Here is an 18112-nt window from a genome sequence, read left to right as displayed (position 1 = left end):
CTTAGACATCATCTTAGACTCCAAATCAATTTACCACATTTCTAATCCTTCTTTCTGTACAGACACTACAAAGTGGAGGGGAAAAAAAAGGACCAATAATCCTGGAAAATACTGGAAGTATACGAAATGATCATCCTGACGTCAACATCTTGAATGTTGACGTCAGGATGATCACAGGAGTCAGCACTGGGAAAACAGGAATGGGGTTCCTTCTATGTAGCAATAAAGCATTAAGCAAAAACTATCTCTAAACATAAAATATTAATTTAACTAAATGATTCAATATTTATGATGCGGTTCAAGAAGAAAACAAGGATAATTTTGTGTCTTCATACTCATATATATATATATATATATATTTATTTATTTATAATAAAAAGTTAATTTATTATAAACGACACAAATAAATAAATTAATAATTAATTATCCAATCGTCTACTTTAACAATATTTAATATGCAGTAAAATGCACAAACCAACTATCCACGAAAAGCTTATGTAATTTCTTAACGAAATAAAATAATGGAGTAACTGAGTAGCTAAAATTACGCCTGACTAAGCGCGTAAAATATTTTTGGCATTGCTTCCTACATTTCCATGTTTGCGGTTTGGAATCTCATAAAAACGCGTCTCATCATTATAGAATTATAACAAAATTATGGAATCAGCGGGTTTTTGCTAAAAAATATTTCATGAACTTAAAAAGAAAAATCCGGAAAATTGAACGATGATAACATTTCTATGTTTTTCAGCGCCATCTTATCCTTTTGCAGACATAAAAAACAGTAGTTCATTCTTGTTAAATGCGATACCACTTTATTTATTATTTTGTCACGTAATAAATTGTAAATGAAGTGACATTTTATACCCACTTTTACTTTTTTTTTTTCCAAAATATCATCAATATTGTTAAGTATAAAAATATCGAAAGCAATAGTGCTAAAAGATAAAATTATGGCATTTTTATTTATTAGCAAGCTATGTCCTTTTGTAGCTGGCGATTGTCTCTTGAGGACATCGAGGAAATCCATCGGGGTCCTGATTAACTGCGTAATGAACGCCATTGTTCTAATGAGTTATCAAATCAGCGAGTTGAAGATCTTTTTGGCTCAAACCTCCAATCTTTCGAAATAAAAGCATTTTTTGCTGTTAATTATTAAAAAACGAAACTCGAGGCTTCCTATAAAGCGATATACGCATTAATAAATTTAATCTGATATTCTCAACAAATTAATGGTTATCTGAAAGTCCAAAAGAACGAATTCCTTCCCATCTTCAAGTAAAACGTCATCGGATTGCTTAATCTGTCTGTCCAAGCAGCCAGTGCTCCATGTTTATGTTGTCAACTTAGCATTTCAACAGAAGGGTGTTCACATTTTGTTTTATACCTTTCGAATACAAAAAAGAAGACAGAATACTTACAACTGAAAATCTTGATTATCGGTGAACCCAGTAATGCTGAAATAACGGTTCCACTGCCGTATGACCCACTGGGAATCGCTTACTTTACCCACTGTTCACGTTCGGGTTGTAACTCTAAATAAAGAAGCGAAGGGTGAGGTAGAAATAACGGCTGAAAAAGCAACCGCTCCTGACTTCGTTTTGCCGAGAAATGATTCACGAAGTGAAAGGGCAACTTCAGTTCTGTTTGTGACTGATGCCAAATATCGCAAATACGCGCCGGAAGAAAAATATTCAGCCAAAATACAAAAATGTTTCATGAACTGAAACTGTATTGAAGGAACACAAATGAAAGAAAAAAATAAAATAAAACATTCTAAGGTGACATTTTGAATGTAAGCCACAATGAAGGATGACGGTTATTTATAAGTTTGAAAAGAGGTATTCTCACGCCCTGTATGCCGGTTCCAGTTTTGTCTTCGTGTTGGAGTTTTTTTTTTTTTTTTCTCTCTCTCTCTCTCTCTCTCTCTCTCTCTCTCTCTCTCTCTCTCAAAAAGAAGAAAACGAAGATTAGCACACCTGGAACTATTTCATTAGGGAAATGTGTTTGGCAAAGGTGGTAATCGGAAGGATCTTGCAACTATGGTTGCTATTTAATTGGCATTAGAAAGGTAAAGGCCAAAAAAGCTGCCTGAACTATATTTCCTTTATAAAGCAACAAAATTGGAAAGGTTGTTGGGATGTATTTTGTAAAAATTTAAAGGAAATATAAAAGCTTTGAAATAATATTAGGAAAATGCTTATACAATAAAGTTTTCATAACTCCGTTAAATTTTTAAAATTCGTCTCAAAATTTATTTTTCTTTCTAGTTCCCTTAATAAAGGAAATTAGCTTAAAAGATTTAATATAATTTTTTTAACTTCATAAATGGAATTACTTTTAAATTCAGAAGTATCTTATTTCCAGATTAAATCTTTAAAATAATTTGGTAAAATAGTCCTGGTATTACCATATTTCTTTCCGTTTTCGGAACTGATTATGAAAATTATTTATAATTTTTTTTTCGTTAATCTAGATTTAATCTTTCTTGTCTCGGTTTTTCAGAGATTGAATTTTTGATTTCATACATGTTTTTATTTATTTATTGGTGTGAATGAGTTGTAAATGTGTTAACAATTCCATGGATTTCTGTGGCATCGTATGAAGCTGAACATGCACGCCACCTGACGGCAACAGCCAAACCTTTACAAACTGATTTTCCACACATAAAAATAAAGAATTAACGAAATATATAAGTATTTTCTTCTTTTTTTAAAGCATAAATAAATAATATATTTTATTATTATATATAAGTAGCTTTCAATATAGGAGGATTCTTTACTTATGAGGTCTGATCAAAAATTTCAAGATTGAACTTATCTTTAAAAAATTATACATGTAGATTAAACAAATAAACCTCCCTGAACACACTGCCCTTCTGACGGAATATAATTATTCCGTTAGGTATAATTTCCACTGGGTATCGAGGCGCAGCAGAAAAGGCGCAGAATGAACATTATTCCTTTCATATGGAGTTGCTAAAAATGCAACCTGTTTCCAATAACATAGAGAAAAGCTTCTAAAGGAGGATTTTGTGTTTAGATTTTTGTATGACGCATTTGGAAAGAAAACGATCTCAAATTTCCGAATACTTATGGTGCAGTTTCGCTTGGTCACCTCTGTCGCTTGATGTGGCAATTTTATTATATTATAATCGCTTTAAATAAATAATTAACAACGTATGTAGTGACTGTATTTTAATTCGGTGAATAAAAATTTATCTGTTTAAAAAATTGTTTTAATTGTAATGCTAACATGAGGAGAACTTGAAGTTGTGTCTAGTCTTTCCCCAGATTAACAAAAACGTGATAAAAAATCACTACGTACCACGTTAGGAACAAAAATATATTCTGTTTCTAATGGAACTCGCAAGCCGCCGTAGCAGGGTGGTCAAGCGCCAGGGAACATCAGTAAGAGTCGACCTAGTTCGAAGATACAGTCAATGTGATAAAATTAATATGTAATCACAGGAAATGTATTATGACATTATTCATTAGTACGCAGTCATTTTTAATCGGAGGCTAAATTTCTGGTGACTAAGAAAAAACAGTTGTGAGAACAAGACCAAGAATTGTTTTTTCTTTTTTTCCAAAATGGAATTCTAGCTTTGAAGCACCACTAGCAGTGGTGTATTTCAGTTCTTGTGAACTACAGCAGAGGGTTGTGATTCAGATTGGTGTTATATCAGAAGTGTGGGTCCCTCAAGGATCTGTTCTTGGACCACTGTTGTTTCTGATTTTCATAAACGACATCGACGAAGGGATAAATGGCGTGATTTGAAGATGACGTAAGATTGAGAAGTCGCTAATGATCACTGCCAAGCAGGATGACTTGAACAGGCTTCAAGAATGGTCAGCGAAGTGGCAGCTATGTTTTAATGCAGCAAAATGTAAGGTCCTACACTTGGAGAATAGCAACCCCAAAAACTTATACATTTGGAGGAGTTGAATAAGAAAGGGATCTGGGAGTTACAATACGGGTAGGTATGAAGTTCTCTGTAAGTGTAAAGGGACGGCCAGGAAAGCCCATAATGTACGATCGATGATTTATTGAACAATATCCTGTGCAGATAGAGAGGTCATAATCCCACTGGATTAGGCAATTGGAACACTGTGCCAAGTATGTACACGCATCTCAAAAAAAAAAAAAAAAAAAAAAAAAGACATTGAACTTCTTGAAAGGATCCAAAGATGGGCAACTCGCATGATGAGATTTACAAAAGGACAACCGTACGAAGTAAGAAATCGATTAATTACACAGCCGGGCAACCAGGAACCTTAAAGGGGACCTGACTGAGCTTTATAAGGTTTGGAGAAGGGCTAATAAAATTAGTGAAGGCGGAATTTTCAGTATTATAAAGAATTCCAGTACTGACAGCCATAAATTTAAGTTATGGGGAAGAGGTTTATACTAGATTTTCTTTTAGCCAGCCGGTTGTTGTTAAGTGGAACAAGTTGCCTCCACAGGTAGTTGAGGTTGACAATAAATTCAGATGTCAACTGGATAGTTACCTATGTGAGGAGGGAACCGCATAATTTCTATTTTCTTATCTAGATAAAAAAAAAAAAAAAAATCCCACAATACCAAAGCATATAATTTGGTACTTTTAGGTTTAATATTAAGAATGTTTAGATTTTTCCCCCCTCCAATCTCACCAACGATCAAACACAAATAAAAGAGTCTCTGCTTTGCGTAAATTCTCTGTAAATGTGTCAAGAATGGTCATATCATTAACATTATAAAATAAAATGCCCTTTTTAATCTGACGATAAAAGTCTAGGCGTTAGACCTATTACGATCTTGCTAATGTATTTTATTGATTAAGAGGCTCGCTGATTCCGTAAATGTACGGGCATAAAATCGGACATGTTGGTCCTGAGTTAAGATCTATTAAAAAACATCGCAGCAGATGCAAAGCATCATGCACTCAATTAAAAGGCTATACATCCGGGAAAGCTCTCATCATTTCGAAATGTCTAGCAAAATTCTGATGCGTATCAGAAATTGCACTATCTTTCAGTGAACGAATGCCAAATCTAGGGTTACGAAAAGAAAGAAAAACGGGCTCTCTTTCTTTCTTTCTTTCATTTTTTTTTTTTTTTCTCCTCCTCGTTTAAAGCTGGTCTTCTGAAGTGTGTTTCTGCACGTGACCCGTGCCTTTCACTTCGGTACCAGACGTGCCACATCTAAATTTAACCTGGACCAAAAGAACTTAAAAATAGCGTCGAAGATGCGATCGTGTCAAATCCACGCCCAGTAGTGCACATTTTGTGTGGGTTTTAAGAACATCCAGCAGATTTATGGTATTAGAATAAATATGAACGATAATAAATATTTGCATGCAGATTAACGGCCCCTGAATAAATATTTTAAAGTTTATTAACTTTCTCCAAAAAATAAGTGGAGACGCTGAAACGGAAAGAAGCAAACCCAAAAACTCTCTAAGCGCCTTTAAATCTATTCGTTCGGCAATGACCTTGAAAGTATCATTTCCGGGTGAGCAGTTGCGCAGTGATACGATGACGACAATGATCAATGGTCGCGGGTTCGACAATACTGTACCACGAATTGGGTATTTCTAAAGTCTCCATTTTCCATAGGTTATCTACCTTTGAATAACAGAATTTAGCCGGCAGTACAGAAAATGCTACAACTGACCCCAGTCTACTGTCGGGGTCCATTGTAACTTTTTTTTTTTTAATTGCATTTCATTTTCTTCTATAATAGAGTTATTTATAATGAAATAATGACCAAATACAACAAACGTTTCTTGATTGTAGATAATATACCTTTAAAATAACATCCATTAGACAGATAAATTTTGTAAATCTTTCCCCCAAGTGGGTCAATTAAAACACCTATGAGGGTCAATTGGAGCAGACAAACTGATAAGGACAATACCACAGAAATTATTATTATTATAATTATTATCATTCAAAGGATTATTAAATGGTTGCATCGGCATAACTGATACGTCACTTTAAGATTCTACTGCTCCAGATCAAGATGGTCTTTCTACCTCCTTTGTGAAGAAGTGTAGTCACTATTTGTTTTCTTTCTCTTCTACCATTTTAGTAAACTGCTATCTTCGCAGCAGTTGTTATCCTGCTTTTTAAGCAACCTAGGTAATTCCAATTTACAAATATTCAATGCTCTTGAAAATTTTTTTATTTGTAGTATTTGAATAGGGATTTAAGTGTAGTTGTTGTTGTCGTAGTAGGGTGCAGCGCGACACCTATTTTAGATGGCGCCTGTGACAAGTGCTTTCATTGCACACCCCTAGCACAAGCCCTGGTCTGTAAATTGTGTGTTCTTTGGTCGATTTTCTGCTTGCTGGACGAAAAACCCGAGTTTCTGGGAGAAAAAACCATGCGATTGTCGCTTGAAACCTTCTAACTCGGCCACGTTGTGAAAACGACCCATAAAAATTCCTCACGTCATCGAAGAGACTCGAACTCGGGTCTTTTCCACCCGGTGTGGGGAGGATGGCGATTCTACCAACTGTGTTATCCATGAGGGCGAGAGAGAGAGAGAGAGAGAAAACAACAGGAGCGTTTTCTTTATGTAAAAAAGCTAAAAAAAGATGCCACCTCCGAAGTCAAAGAATATTGTCTCTTTATATTTCATCTTTGCTCATTCCAAGTGTGGGAAAACCACCGTGCAGTTCTAATTCCAACAGAATAGGAACGACCACTAAACTGCAGAATATATTACGTGAAACTAGTTGGTATTTTTACGTTCGTCGCAAAATTACTCATCCCTTGTACAGTGAGTGAGTCAGAAGTGATTCAAGCGTGCAACATCCAACGGTAGTTTTTAAGGTAGAATGCCGTTATGTCTTACGTAAATCTTCCCGGTTTTACTTAAGATGTAACAGCGGTGAGACATGCACAACTGTGAAGTCAAATACGAAAGAATGAAAAAAGCACTTTAGGAGTTACAGTATTCGACACACATAAAATACTTTGGACGGTTACCTTCTGCCCTTGGAACTTGAGAAAATAAAACCAAAAAATCATTTATAATATTGTAGAACCATAGGATTCTTCTCTTACAAAACTTAATTTTGGAACCATAGCAATAAAATCACAACTGAATTTTATTCAATCACCATCACGAGAAGGAATAAAAGTTGCAAACAAGCCACACGTTGGTACACCTTCCATGAAGAAATACCAACGTGTGAGAATGGTGTGTTTGTTCCACGAATAAATACCACTTTCTCAGAGGGTGATGCCGCCGTTTTAGGTCTTTTCTGTGGCCGAAGTGTTCTGCTGGCTACAAAATCTCAATCTCGTTCGTAAACGGAAACTGCCTTACAAAACAAATCTAGGCATTATCTTGGCCGGACATATTCCATCAACAAGTCTTGAAATGGTAATTGCGAGTACCAGTTCATACCTACTATGTAAAAGTTTATTTTACACTTAACACGTATATTACGCTGAAGAGTGAAAGAGAGAGGAATTATGATAAATTGTAACATTTCATTACATTGCGGAGTAGATCATTAAAATAGCCGTAATATGTAGAAATTTGCAAAACCAAAACTTATGGTCATTGGGGGAGGTGTAACATCACTCGTGTTGGTACTATATGTGTACATGGGAAGCTTTTGATTACGTGACTGAAACCATTCAGGGTCAGTCACAAGTAGGCTGTAGCTACTCCCCCACCCCAAAAGATCAAAATAGAATTTTTAACTGGCATAATGATTAAAACGTAATGATTCCCTGCTAAATGAGTCCAGGGAATCATTAAGGAAAACTGCTTTTATGGTCACACCCCCTCTTTAGACAATTCTGGGATCACCTCTGGAACCATTCCTTTGTCGCCTGTTCAGTAAGCAAGGTAAGCAGCACCCATTATCAATATACTGCAGGATGGAAATAGACCATAATCTGCCACGCTGTTCCAGTGCGGGTTTGTAGATCGACCGTATTTAGCAGTCAGGGGTTTGACCCCGGTTTACTCAAGGAGCGTGTGCTATTGCACTCCCGCTCCTGATCACTCGGCTACAGAGACGTCTGCCTGTTCAGTATTATACCAAAAAACTGGTTTCTCTGTAAACCGTATCACAATATGGGAGTGATAAACACAATCGAGTCATTGGTTATTTCAATTATTGAAATCTCTTGATTACTAATCATTTGATTATGCTCATGGACTTGGCACATCCAGAGTTCTGAGCTGGTCTCTCTCTCTCTCTCTCTCTCTCTCTCTCTCTCTCTCTCTCTCTCTCTGCCCCCTCCCTTACCAAGCTCCTGTACAGGAATCAATCATGCTTTACTAGAAATGGGTTTATGACTACAATCAGTACATTTGGACATGGTACAATCCTCATCATACATATCAGATACTGTAAACAGCGTTTCTTTGCCAATTCTAGCTTGGAATAGAAGTTGATATTATCATCAATTCATTCATGCATGAATTGATATTATCATCAATTCATGCATACTACCAATCGTCGGGTGTGTGCGTATTTGGGATTTTTATGTACTTTTGGAAGTGACACGCATTCTGACGCATTTGGTTCATATGTGATGATGATGCACCCATACACTTCATCAGATCTGTATATAACAGTGTTCATAAATAACTAGGATTGGTTAGACCATGGTCACAATTTTAACTTATCACAAATGAAATGGCTTGCCCATTCACAAGATATGAATCTTTTTTTTTTAATCAGGCTGCTTTTCGTAAGAAGCATGACCCCCCACCCTTCCTGTTTTGCTTTTTATTTCCTAAATACATTATAACTGCTATAAATGAAACTCATTGTCCTCTATTTCTGTGTGATGCTAAGTTTCTGTTAGCCCTATTATGTCAGTGTCAGTTGCACCATCCACAGTTAAAATTGACTCATTTTATTGACACATTCCTGACATTACTGTACACACAATTAAGTGACGTATAGTTGAATACTCTGCCCTTGAAGTTATTTGTTTCCCTAGCATTAGCTTCCCATTCATTTGAAACCGCTACCCCGGAACACCTTGCTAATACCAGTTGTTGTTGTGGCAACAGACAAGAACTCTTGAGATAGAGTTCTTGTCTGTCCACTTCCGAAGTCAAATGAGGCATATATCACCAGATAAAGGCCTATCTATATTACACCCGTTCCCCCCCCCCCTTACTGTCATCTTCCCTGTATCTCAAGGCCTTTGCAATAATACTGGCAAAACCCCCTTGCAGTTCCTTTGTTCAAGATTGTTCCATCTCAAAAAAACAGATTCCTTCTGTCAGTTAGGGCCGGGCTTGATAAAAAATGCCACCCCGGAAGGTTTTGCAAATTCCTTTAAGTCTTGAGTTAATCCACAAGGCTTTCTATATATAGTCCCTCCTATTGTACCTGGGCAGAATTGCAAAAACGTAGATTCATTGAAGAAAATTTTTTCATTGCATTTCTTCTTTCTTCCCCCCCCCCCCAAGCCTCCTGAAACAAAACTATCCTTCTCCCACGTTTTCCTCTTTTCCTCTCTCCTCCTTATTTTCTTTTATTTAATATTCTTACCATTATCATTGCCGCATGCGGTACCAAACTTATAACTCTAAAATCGTGATGTTTCACTGCATGGTTTTTCTTTCCTACTGGTATCATTACTAAGGTCTTAAAATCTTCTGGTCATTTCCCCTTGCTCATACATTAGCCTACGTAATTCTGACGTATAAGTTAGTGCTACTGCATCATTTTAATACGCAGCAACTTACTAAAGTAGTACATAATTGGCATCATTTAAGTATATCTCATATTGTGAATACCTTCACAACGAGTTGCCATGATATTGTACTGCTTTGAATAAGTAACGGAGAAGACTACTGTTACTTATCCGAGGCAGTGTAATATCATGGCAACTCGTTGTGAAGGTATTCACAATATGAGATATACTTAAATGATGCCAATTATGTACTACTTTAGTAGGTTGCTGCATATTAAAATGATGCCAAAGCACTAACTTATACGTCAGTAAACATGCTCTCAACATGAAGTTTTAGCCCTAAAAGGTTTTCACTCTGATAATCTACGTAATTCTGTAATTCCACCAAGCCCACTTCCCCAGTAACCTTATAAATTCCACTGGAATTTCATTAATACCCATACTGTCTTTAGCATTAGCATCAGTACAGGCATACGACGCAAGAAAGCAAGCTTATGCAGCATCAGCCAAAAAAAAAAAAAAAAAAAAAAAACTTCCACCACTTCCCCCTCTGTTCGCTCGAAATACCTGTCCAGCTGAGCCTTCAATTTATTTAGGCTACCAACTTCCACAACAAGAAATGGAAGTCTGTTCCATCAACCAACTAGCCGCTGGCTAACGCAAATTTCCACACACCTATCCTACATCTATCTTTCCTCAATTAGAATTTATGCCCTCTCAAGTGATTATTCTGAGCAAGAGGAAGAATTCCATCTGCAGTGAACATGCCCAAACCATTCAAGGCCCTTTATACACCTCTATTAGATCACTTCGCCGGTGCCTAGTCTCCAGACACTGCAATTTGCACCACTAAATACGGAGGATGCGGAAAGGTCAAGGAATGACCACCGCATATCCCAGGACCAATATGGCCTTAGTTGCTAATGCTCCTAAAAACCAAATAACAAACAAACAAACAAACTGCAATTTGCAAAACTTAAGCCTTTCTTCGTAAGAGCACCCCTTTGTTCCATTCACTAATCTTGTTGCCCTTCTCTGTACTCGTTCCAGCAGCTCTACATCCTTCTTGAAATGAGGCCTCCAGACCTGTATACAGTACTCAAGATGTGGCCTAACCATTGCCTTATACAAGGGAATAATCACCTCTTTATCCCTGCTAGAAAAATTCCTGTATATCATTGACAATACACCATGAGCTACTCTTGCAGCCCGTCTGCACTGCTCAGAGAACTTCATATCTGCCTGCATAACCACCCCCCAGATCCCTTTCATTCTCTACCACTGTCAGTGTTGTACCATAGAGTTGATACGTTGCTCTGGGGTTACTGCTTCCCATATGTAGTACTTTACATTTATCAATGTTAAACTTCATTTGCCACCTCTCAGCCCATCTGCTCAACCTTTCCAGATCCTGCTGCAGCAGCATAGTGTCAGTAGTGTCCTTGACAACCCTGCCAACCTTTGTATCATCTGCAAACTTGGACATTAAGCTTGATATACCATCATCAATATCATTTATAAATACAGAAAACAATAATGGACCCAACACTGAACCCTGAGAGACTCCACTAATAACATTAGTCCACGATGAGCAGTGTCCATTGATTACCACTCTCTGTCTTCTACCCCTCAACTATCCCTTTATCCATAGCAGCAATTTGCCACCAATGCCACACTGCTCCGATTTGTTCAGCAGTCTTCCATGTGCAACAGTATCAAAAGCCTTTCTAAGATCCAAGTATATAATATCAAAGTTATTCCCTGCATCCAGTTCTTTTGTGACTGCATCATAGTATCCAATCAAATTGGTCAGGCAAGACTTCCCCTTAACAAAACCATGCTGTGTCCGAGCTATAACTGAAGTCTTGTCTAGATGATCCTGCAGTGCTTCTTTAACCAGTGCCTCCATTAATTTTCCTGGAACAGAAGTTAAGCTCACAGGTCTATAATTACTTGTGTCAGCCTTTGATCCTCCTTTGTGAATTGGGGTCACATTTGCACATTTCCAGTCTATGGGTACCTCCCCTGAGTCCAAGGAAGCTCTCATAATTATGGCTAAGGGTTTGCTTACTTCCTTTGCTGCCTCCTTTAATATAACTGGATAGATCCCATCCACTGCAGGTGCCTTTCTTGTGTTTATCTTCAACAATTTCTCCTCCACTTTACTCTCAGTTATTACAAGATTATCTAGCTTACTGCCAGAGTTTACTTTACCTCTGGCATTCCCCTTCCTGAATAACTCCTCATGTGAATGTAGATGCAAAATACTCGTTTAGATAGTTAGCCACCTCAGCAGGATCAACAACAGTTGAACCATCAATATCAAGTGGACCAATCTGATTCATCCCCTTCCTTCCAGTTTACATAAGTAAAGAACTCTTTTCTGTTTTTCTTTGCATCCTTTGCCAAGGATTTCTCATAGTCTGCCTTCGCCTGCCTAACCTCCTTTGTGACTTGGTTACAGACCAGCTTATATCTATCATAGGCTTCTGTGTCACATGTTAATTTATATGTATTCCAAGCATTTTTTTTCTCTGCCATATGTCTCATTAGTTCATCTGACATCCACTTAGGCCTAAACCTTGAACAATATTTCTTAGTTGGTATGTAAAGCCTAGTAGTTTCCAACATAAGTTCTTTGAATGCTCCCCATTTTATATTTGCTGTGGTTCATCATCAGTTGGTCCCACCGTATAGAATTTAAATACTATCTCAGACCATCGTAGTCGCCTTTACGGAAGCAATAACCCTTCCCTTTACCCTTGATGGTAGTTACCTCCTTGAGTAAATCCCACTTCAGCACACTGTGATCACTGCCACCTAGTGGTTCATTTATCTGCAGATTCTTAATGCATGAAGAATCACTACTGATAATCAGATCAAGAGTATTGCTCCCTCTAGTTGCCTCCCAAACATGCTGATTTAGAAACCAATCATCCAATAAATCCACAAAAGCCTTGCTAGTGTGTGAGTGACCAACCCACAAATTCCAGTCAATATCTGGGAAATTAAAATCTCCCATTATAAGACTCTCTGATGTACTGGCCCACTCTATTTCCCTGTACAGTTTCTTATTGTACTCATCAGAGTCATTAGGCCTATAGCACACTCCTACTCTCAATTTTGATCTCCCAGTCCTTATGTCCCACCAAACTGACTGGACACTGCACTGTCCAACGATGTCGACTGGCTTCACTTCCTTGGTTTTTATGTGTTTCTTAACTAATAGCATAACCCCCCTCCTCTGTTCCTAATCTGTCTATCCTTTCTGTAGACGTTGTACTCCCCAAATTCCACCCGTCATTGACGTGACTCCAACTCAGGTCTTTTCCACCCGGTGATCCTACCAACTGCTACCTACTCGGGCCCAAAATCTCGATCCCTCATCAGTTTGCGAATATGAGGAACAATAAAAATAGCTTATTTTAGCTTCGCTAAAATAAGATATTTTTGTTGATCGATGGGAATTTAGTACAAAGATAGTTGAAGCAGGGACCTTCCGGAGGTAAAGCTTTCACACTATTTCATCAACCCCAATTTGATGTGCAAGAGTGGAAGGAGGACAGTTTTTTGGTCTACCAGTGGCTTATGAACTATGTTATTTGATCCAGGCAACAAACTGCCCCTCTTTGGCTAGACCCTGACATCTCAGTGCTTATTCCTTGACCGACTGCCCCACTCACACAAAAAGTAAAAGGTAATTTTGTTTATCCAGATTGCTGTCCAATTAATATACTATCACTTGAAAATCAGCACAATTTCTTCAAGTTCTCATATGTTTCTTTCAAATTCACAGAGAGAGCTACTGGAAATAACCAATATTTATTTCCATTGTGGAGCAACACACCTTTGAGACTCCTCTTTGATGAGTCAGTAAAAAGTCTCCACTATGTAGGATTGTAATTAATTCCTAAATAGTTCATGAAGTCATTTATGTTACTGAATAAAACCATAATCAGAAAAGTTGGGGGCTAGTTCTCGTGTCTGTACCATGTGAAAAACGTCCCATGTGCTAGAAGATTTCTTGATTTAAGTCTAGAACCAAAGAGTTCTGCAGATTCCTTTGATAAATTTAAAATTCTTACCAGATCACTAAGTGCTATGAAAACAGCTGAGGGCTGGACTCAGTGTCTCCTGGCATGTAGACTTCAGTTTCATCTTCAAAAGCTTCATTTTGGGTGGAGGCTATATTGAAATCGGCAGGTTATCTCCAAGTGGGATTCATCTAATGGCAGATGGAATATTAGGATACGCAATGCCCTTCTTACTCTTTACAATATATCCCTCTACGTTAACTAATCAAAAGTAACAGCGATCACATTAGTTTATAGGCTGCTCCCGCCAAATCATGGGAACTGCAAACGCCATATCCTTCTCTTTACCATTTTTGCACAAACTCAATGCTTCAACACAAGTTCGGCAAACTTTTTGTGGAGCCCATTGTTCATCTCGGTCAGCGAGTTTCACTCCAAAATAAGCACAATACGCATATTTTACAAATTCTCTAATATCTTGTCTTTGCTTGAGGACTACATTTTGAGGAATACATAACTTCCACACATATACAAAAATAAGTTCAGATTGTTCAAAAACTTGCGTGAAGACATTTTACCAACTTTTCAGCGCAAGTTTGATACAGTAACCTCGAAAATAAATTGAGTTCACCTGATAAAAACCGCTCTCAAGGCCAATAAACAAATGACAGAAGGCAGTGTAGCCAACATGTGCAGATTTAGTTTAAAAATCTCCAGCATTTGTTCCTAAATTAATACATTCAATAACACAAACTCATGGCATTAACTTAAGTCATTTATGAAAAAAAACAAATAATTCTAGAATTAGTTAAAAAAAAAAAAAAAAAACAGAGTTAAAAATAGCAATTAGTTTACAAACATCTAAAACCATGCAGCGTGGTGTAATTTAAGGATCCACGAACTTGATAAATATGTTTCTTATTATAGTTAGGCAGGGGTGGGCCGTCCCGAGGGTGCAAGGGGTGTAAGTACACTGGCGTGCAAAACTTAAGGACCAACACTATTTCTAAAGGTTACAACCACAAAATCAAACGAAACAGCCTCTGGCGATTTCCATAAGTGTGGCCGTTCAGTATAGGTTTGACATAGCCGAGTGGTCAGGAGCGAGAGTGCATAGCACGCGTTCCTTGAGTGGACAGGGGTTCAAGCCCGTGACTACTAAATACGATAAATATTTGTATTGACGATTTATTGTAAACTCTACTGACTTGGTTGTCGTCCCGGAGTATAAACAGAAAATTTATAAAGCTGGTGCACATGCAAAAATCTGAATCGTGATGAGAGGGCTCACATAAACAGATAAAAGCAGCAGTTCAGCAGTTAAGTGCAAATTACCGAATGGTGAGCGATTGTTACAGATTGGTTTCGATTGGTTTCATACACTGCTACAGACAACGAAATGGCCACTAGACAACATCTGGATGACTTCACCCCGGGTCGAATAATTGAGAAGCTCGAGGAAGGTCGAAGTGCGAGGAGTGCGGCTGCAGAGTTCATTATCGCCCACAGCATCGTCTCACGTGCGTGGTCAGCATTCAGAACGACAAGTACAGCTGTTCAAAAGACCAGTGGTGGTCGTCCACGAAAAATAACGCCCAATGATGACCGCTATTACTCCTACAGGCCAAGAGCGACCACCAGACAGCGGGATCCATTGCAAACCAGCTGCACAGGACGCAGGATATCGCGGTTTACTGTGGCCAGAGGACTCCACAAAGGTGGACTGTTTGCCCGACGGCCAGTACGCTGTGTCTCTTTAACACCTGCTCATCGAAAGAACCGTTTACAGCGGTGCATTTAACTTGATAACAGCGCAATGGGGTAAGGTACTCTTTACTGGTGACAGTAGATTCAGTCTCAGCAGCGATTCTGGACGTCAGATAATCTGGAGGGAGGTTGTAACACGGTATCACCCCGTAAACATATTGACATTGTTATTTACAACTTTGCCAAAATTTACTAGTAGATACAAATAAATATATGACAACTAACAAAATGAGTGTAAAGTGTATTTAGTGTTAAATGGCACCAGGGGGTTCCCTCATTTCCGTGTTGCTTACGTTGTGGGTGTGCCAGTTTGCTGGGAAAGCCAGAGATTTAAAAGTGCGTGGGTATTGAATTTGTGTTATGTCGTGTACCGTTGTTCATCTGGTTGTTTAGCCGATAGACCCCTGCTGAGGCCCAAAGTTTCTCCACTTACGCCTGGTAGCGGCAGACCAGGAACCTAGTAGACTATTTTTACTCTGGCAGGTCCTGCCGCCTAATTTCCTGAGATTTCAGCGGCTAGGACCTAAAAAAAAAAATTTTTTTTATATATATAAGAGTAAAAAATATATGTGTGTAATATGTACATATGTGTGTCTTCAAATGCGCGGGAAAACCCTCCCACCCCAGGATTTAAAGAGAGTCGGGCTAGGTTGCCCGCTCAGATCGCCATGTGGCGTCGGCAGCTGGGTTGCGTGCCACCGTCAACTCCGTCCGAGTTGTCGGTCCGGTATTTGTCCTGGAACAGGAGCAAGGATCCCTTTGTTCCAGCTACATGGATGTCCTCAGGTTCTGCTTGTGGTTGTAGGCGACTAGTCGTGTACCTCGTGGGTGTTCATTATTCTTGTTCCTCCTTCGTTGTCACAGTCGATGTACCTATGGTGCACTCCGGTTTGTTTTTAGTTGGGGTCTCGTCCTTGCGGGCAATCCCCGAGTGTTTATCTGTTTTTTTTTGTTGTGTTTATAGTAGTAGGCTGTTTGCCTGCTTTGTGAATTGACATTTGTCCTCAGTCGGGGTCTCGTCTGTGATAGGACACTCCGGTTTCCTTTTCATGTCACCTAATTAGTTCCAGGCTTTTCTCGTTGGTTACTGTCCATATTTTTAAACAGTGCTCCGGAGCTTAGATTTATCCTGATTCACTTGCTTTAGTCAGGATTGAATTTGTCCTGGGAGTGTTGTCAGTTGTGGGCAATGGCATAGTTGGCTCTCCGTCTTGCAAACAGTTTCTGGGCAAAATCAGTGAATGCTAGGTACTCATCTTTGGTGTCCAGGTGGTGTTGTTCAAGTCCTCTTGGTAGGTATATGATCTTGGTGATTAGGGTGTTGCGTAGGTCGTCATAGAGCTGGCAGTTATACATAAGGTGCTGCCAGCTCTCTAATCCTCCGTAAACACAAGTGGGATCGTCTTGGATCCCAAGGAGTGATAACTTTGCATTAATGGCCCCATGGCCTGTGAATAGATAGGTTGATTATAAGCCAGGGGAGGACCAGTTGGGTGACGTGGGGTATACACGAGTCACATTAGGTATGAATTTTCTCGTGATGTCCCCAGTACTGGAGTTTTGCCATCTCTCCTGCTACACCTGTATTAGGTGCGCGTTCAGTCTCCTCTTCTCTGTTTTCTGATTAGCGTCCGGGTCTGTTGTGAAGTCCAGGCAAGTTTTTGAGATGCCCTTGGTATGGTGGTATAGAAGTCCTCGTCTGACTATTTCCGGGTCCAGTGGGATTACTCCTGCAATGACTTGGAGAGCGTGGGTGCTGACAGTACTGCACACACACGGGTGATGGGCCGTAGTATGGTTCTTTGGGTGGAGTCTATTAGTCGCTTGTTGGAAGCGAGTGTAGCCTTTTGGAACCACATTCCTGCGGCATACGTTATGATGGGGATGTACACAGCCTTGTAGAAAACAATGCGTGCTGAGCACCCCTGTGCCAACGTTCAAGGGGCGCCTGAGAACCTGAAACTTACATACACATATGAAGGAAATTTTAATGGGGGATGCCAGATTTCAATTTAGGGGACCCAGTGATGTAACTGCTTCAATCTGCTGTTATTTACACAAAAAGCAAATTGCATGAAGGCAGGATTTACTTCACCAGGACCTTTCATCAGCCTCGCCGGCATATCAGAGAGTCATCTGAATCTGCAACCTGGGTACTCGAGGTCTCTTCAGACCCTGAATAATGCAAGCGACAAAACTTTCCCCCAGTGAAAAAAAAAAAAAAAAAAACTGGGAAAAGTTTTTTATGCATTACTGACCTTCACGTAACACAGTTTTCGTTCAGTTCTACACGTCGATGAGTATTTCCGCGAAGAAGGATGATCACCCTCCACCACTTTCTGGGCTTGAATGCACGTTCTTAATGGCTGTAAGTAGGCGTTTTGGTGTTTTTGGATATCTTTGGCATTGAATTACTGGTCCCTTTAAATTCCAGAAGATTCTTCTAATCGAAGCTGATAGTAAGCGTCACCTAGTTGCCAAATAGTTGGACCTCGAAGTTTTTTATCTGAAAAAAATAAAAGGAGGACGTTTCCAATGCCTGATGAATCACTTCAACTTCCTATCAAAGTGGTGACTCTACCACCATGCTTCCTCACGAGCCACAATATTTTACAGAAAATCGCTTTCCAAGAAGAAGAAAGAATC

General features: G+C 38.9%; 1 protein-coding gene across 2 annotated transcripts in view; it reads right to left on the bottom strand.

Moving 5' to 3' along the window:
- Nucleotides 1-18112, bottom strand: part of LOC150076797 (uncharacterized) — an 81715-nt gene that overhangs the window by 32732 nt on the left and 30871 nt on the right. The gene's annotated exons all lie outside the window — the stretch shown is intronic.

This window comes from Mastigoproctus giganteus, chromosome 12 (assembly GCF_048544385.1).
Source record: "Mastigoproctus giganteus isolate SK-2022 chromosome 12, ASM4854438v1, whole genome shotgun sequence".
Lineage (NCBI taxonomy): Eukaryota > Metazoa > Arthropoda > Arachnida > Uropygi > Thelyphonidae > Mastigoproctus > Mastigoproctus giganteus.
This window is presented reverse-complemented; position numbering and strand designations above follow the sequence as displayed.